We start from the raw sequence: 5,342 nt of genomic DNA on the forward strand, positions 1-5,342 counted from the left end.
AATCCTAGGAACTACATCTCCCAAATGACAAAATTATAATTTTTTGAGTGATGGTCACTCCTTGTGTTGTGAGACATTTTGTTGCCAAATTTGGTGTGAATTCGTTCATTGGTTCTTTTGTTTTTAAGGAACTCATTATGCACAGAGCATTTTTATATATATAGATATACCGATATGTGGGGGGGAAACCCATGGTGGCACATAAAAGAACACAGAACTTGAGAGACATGATATTGACTATGATACTCAAATCTTGAGAACTATACCTAATTTAGTAGGACACTTTCTCATTACTTTATTTTCCAGATCACCAGACTGGGCCACAGCAACACATGGCAGGGAACAGCTAGTATAATATTAAAAGAAGAAAATGAGTATTAAAAAGGGATAACCAGTATGATATATAAAATATTAATAGAGATTAAATGGGTAAAAGGGGATACAAACAAGGGAACTATGGGAGGAAGAATTGGGAACAAAAATAAGAGAAAGAAATTGGGAAAGATTATGGAGAGCAAGACACTTTAAGAATGAATCAATCAGAATAAAAGAAAATTACTACAAGATGATATGGAAATGGTATTTGACCCTGGTAAAGAAACATAATATAGATAAGAACTGTTGGAAGGGTTGCCAAGAAACGGGACATATATGCACATGTGGAGACAATGTAAATATGCACAGAGGTTCTGGGGAAAAGTTGTAATAGATATAAAAAGCATGATGAAGAAAAATTAATAGAAATTCAGAGACTATATTGTTATCTTTATACGATACCGATAATTGTAAAGAAAATGAAAAGAATTTGATAACAATGTTGTTAATGGCAGCAAAACTTTGGAAAAGAGGGGTAGAAATTAAGATAGAAGAATGGTATAAGAAAATATGGAAATTAGCATTATTTATTTATTTATTTAAAACATTTATATTCTGCCCTTCTCACCCCAGAGGGGACTCAGGGTGGAGCACAGCATATATACGGCAAACATTCAATGCTGGGACACAAATTCTTATATACATACATAAACATTAAAAACATTTATCAAAATATTAAAATACACCATTTAAAACCATCCTAGTCATCCACGTCAAGTCTAATTGACGTGGATGACTTTCCTATTGCTGCTTTATTGCCCTGTCCCAAAAGCTTGGTCCCACAGCCAAGTTTTTACCATCCTTCTAAAGGACAGGAGGGAGGGGGCCAACCTGATCTCACCAGGAAGGGAGTTCCAGAGCCGGGGAGAAGGCCCTGTCTCTCGTCCCCGCCAATCGCGCTTGTGACTATGGCGGGATGGAAAGCAGGGCCTCCTGGGAGGATCTTAATCTCCACAATGGTTCATAGGGAGAGATGCGTTCGGACAGGTAATTTGGGCCGGGACCATTTAGGGCTTTAGAGGCCAAAGCCAGCACTTTGAATTGTGCCCAGTAGCAAACTGGCAGCCAGTGGAACTGGTGTAACATGGGACTTAACAAAAGGCCTATGGAAAAATAACGATGCTGAAAGCATGTGGAAAAAAATATTGAAAAAAACATTGATAAAATAAGATGAGAAGAAACTCTCACCAGAATAAAGGAAGTTCTGGTGAGACCACGAAGAAAAGACGGACTCCAGAGACGGGGAACACAGCAAGGAGCAGAACAGGGGAAATGAGAAGAAATAAATATATGAATTATAGAGATTGTGTTTTATAATGAAATGGAATGAAAATGCAATAAAATTATTAGTATTTTTTAAAGTAGAAGATTAATTGAGTTTTTAGCCTCTGGCTGGGCTCATGCATGAAAAGATGTTTTGAGGACAATCAGACATGATCCCCGTTGTGAAAGGAGGAGGTCCAAGGTGCCACGGCCTGTTTGGGTCCCTCTTTGGAATGCTGAAGGATTTATTGGAGGAGGGCGCACATTGCTTGTAGTTCATGCAGGATCTTGTCTGTGGTGGGCACTGAACTGGTCTGCGATGAATGTACAGTCTAAAAAGAAGAATCTGGGGTGGTGCCCATAATTCACAAAGAATGGGGTCTCTGTGGTTGACAAGTGTGAACTGTCACAAATTTAGCCAGGGATAGCAATTTTATCCATTTATATTGTTGGTTGTTCACATAGGACCTGAAATATTATTCCAGGATGGCATTGGTATGTTCTATCTGCCCATCTGTGGGGATGCATATAGGTAGGTACAGCTTGAGTTCCAGAAGACATAATAGGGTCTGCCAACACAGTGTCCTCAAGTAGGACATGTAACCAGTAAATGTTCTGGAGGAACAGACTGCAGTGTTCTTGGCAGAAGGCACACTTGTGTGGGGGATAAATTAAGCCATCTCTGTGAAGTATTATTAGCAAGATGATGATAGAGCCTTCTAAGGATGGAAGGTCCGTTATGAAAACTAGAGGCTGTAGCAACTCTTGGTTCTATATCAGGCTGAGCAAACCCGAACATAATAGACTACGTATGTGTATATTTGATACCACCAGAAAATCTTGGGTTCCAGGGTTGAGGGTTTTAAACAGTCCAAATTGTCTTGCAAGCTGACAGTTGTGGCACAGGCTTAATGTATTTGTTAACTAAGGGCCCTTCCACGCAGCCATTTGGTCAAAAGATCAAGACAAGTAATTCACAATATCTGCTTTGAACTGGATTATCTGAGTCCACACTGCCATATAATCAATCAACTTTATTTATACCCTGCTACCATCTCTCCAAGGGACTCGGTGCAGCTTACATGAGGCCGAGTCCATAATACAACAATACAAGCAATAACAACAACAATACAAGCAATTAAAATCAAACAAAAAACAATAAAACAATAACATAAGCATTAACAGTAGGACAACACACTTTAAAATCTATGGGTAGGCCGAATGTAATTAAAAATTTAAAAAATAATGCTGGACATGGGCGAAAAAGTGGTGGGGCGTTTGTGGAACATACAACCTAAAACAATATAAAGTGCTTTGGAGGACAAAATGCTATGGGATCATTATTCTGGGAAGGCACACTGGAACAACCACGTCTTCAAGCTCCTCTTAAAGACTGCCAGAGTTGGGGCGAGCCTGATGTCTTTAGGAAGTGAGTTCCAGAGTCGAGGGGCCACCACCAAAAAGTCTCTCTCACGCTCCCACCAAAAAGGTGGGAGCGTGAGCAGGGCCTCTCCAGATGATCGAAGAGATCATGTGGGTCCGTATACAGAAATGCGGTCATGCTGGTAGGTGGGTCCCAAACCATTCAGGGTTTTGTAGGTGAGAACCTGCACCTTGAATTGGGTCCGGAAAATGAATGGCAGCCAGTGGAGCTCCTTAAACAGTTCAATTTGGATTTTATACAGCTGTGTGGAAGGGGTCAGAGAGCTGGGGAAATGTAAAGGCTATTGTGGTACAGATGTGTATTCCAAACCATCTAGAGAGATTTTTCCTTTATTTATTTATTTATTTATTTACAATATTTATATACCACTTTCCTCACCCCTAGGGGGACTCAAAGAGGTTTACAAATAGATAATGGCAAAATTCAAGGCCTTACAACTACAATAGTAAAACCACACATTAGACATAAATCATATTAAAACAGTACATCACCAAGCATCAAAACAAGAATTAAAACCATAAACAATCTCATCAGTTGAGTCGCCATTCCACTTCTTGTCCCTCTAAAAAGCTACATACATCCATTGTCTGAAGGCCTGGTCCCAGAAGCATGATTTTAATTTTATTACTGACATAGATAGTTCTTTGCATTGGTCTTGAGCAAAGAGATTATGGGTTTAAGAGAGTAGGTAGACACTTTGTGAAAATGACACAGAAGTAGAAGGGTCAGAAATCATTCAGTGAGCGTGGAGCTACAAAATCAACTCAAAGCTCTCTCCCCAGGGAAGACTCAACACATGGAATGACCCCTGCCAAGCCTCCAAAAAGACATGTAGTGGTGATACGGAAGCAATGGTTTGTGGACCTGACAAGGTGACTTGAGAGATGTGCTGTCTTCCTGGAGCAAAACTCCATGAGGTTGACATTATCCCTTCTTTTTGGTCCATGTGGAAACCACTGACATTGCAAGGCATTCATATCGGAATATGATGCTATGGGTAGGAAGATGAAGGACATTGATACCCAGTTTCATCCCTCCTTTCAGTTCAGAAACACAGACTACAAAAGGAGAGAAGGATAATAAACATGAATAACTGGCTTCACCAATGGAATTATTCACTGATTAGGCTTGGTACACATGCCCAGTATGGAACACATCTCACCACGCTTAAACAGTGGATGTGGCTCTTAATAAGACATGCCGCATTATCACAGGATGTCTGTGTCCTATTGCACCACCTGACATCCACTGGGAAGTAGCAGCCGATAATGAAAGGACCAAGGCAGTGACATCTCTGGCCCATCCCCTTTTCGGATATCAGCCAGCACGGCAACGCCTTAAATCAAGAAATAGTTTTCTAAGATCTACAGAGACACTCGCTGGAACACCTCAGCAAGTGAGGGTCCAAAAGTGGCAGGCTAAAACCCACAACTTCAATCAATGGCTGATACCAAATGAAAGACTCACTCCTGGGCACACAGAAGACTGGGCAACTTGGAAGGCGCTGAACAGACTGCACTCTGGCACCACAAGATGCAGAGCTAACCTTAAGAAACGGAGCCACAAAGTGGAGTCCATGACATATGAGTGTGGAGAAGTGCAAACTATAGACCACCTATTACAATGCAGTCTGAGCCCTGCCACATGAACAATGGGGGACCTTCTCACAGCAATACCAGAGGCACTCCAAGTGGTCAAAGGACATTTAGCATCATGCCAAGTTTTAAAATATATTACAGCTGTACCCTTGGTTTGCTCCTGATATGATAAATAAATAAATTGGTTTAGGACCTCATCACATACACAGCAGTGGCGGTGGTGCTGTTCTTAATAGAGGAGGCAAAGGTGGTAGTTTCACCTTGTAGTTTCACCTCATATTTTTGCCTTGCCTCCTTTTGCAGTGTTTTGCCAATTCGCTTGGCTATTTCATGGAGGGAAGTGAAGTGTGTGCACAGTGCGCATGCCTTCTCTCCACTGCCCAGGCAACACAGGAGGCTTCCCATGTTGCCAGCTCACTCCGTGAGATCGTCAGGCCAACCAGCAAAATGAGGGAAGAGGGAAGCAGCAGAGAAAAAGCAGAGTTTGTTGGGAAAGAGACTGAGAAAGCAGAGAATTCTAGGAAATGTTGTTTAAGAAGGTGAGGAATCCTATGCCAGAGATTTCAAAAGTCCTGCCCTGAACTGCATTTCCCAGAATTCTGCTCAGCATCAGAAAGCTCCAATCAGGAGAGGGGAGAGATTTGTCCCTCTGTAGCAGCAGC

This window comes from Anolis sagrei, chromosome 1 (genome assembly GCF_037176765.1).
Source record: "Anolis sagrei isolate rAnoSag1 chromosome 1, rAnoSag1.mat, whole genome shotgun sequence".
NCBI classification, from domain to species: domain Eukaryota; kingdom Metazoa; phylum Chordata; class Lepidosauria; order Squamata; family Dactyloidae; genus Anolis; species Anolis sagrei.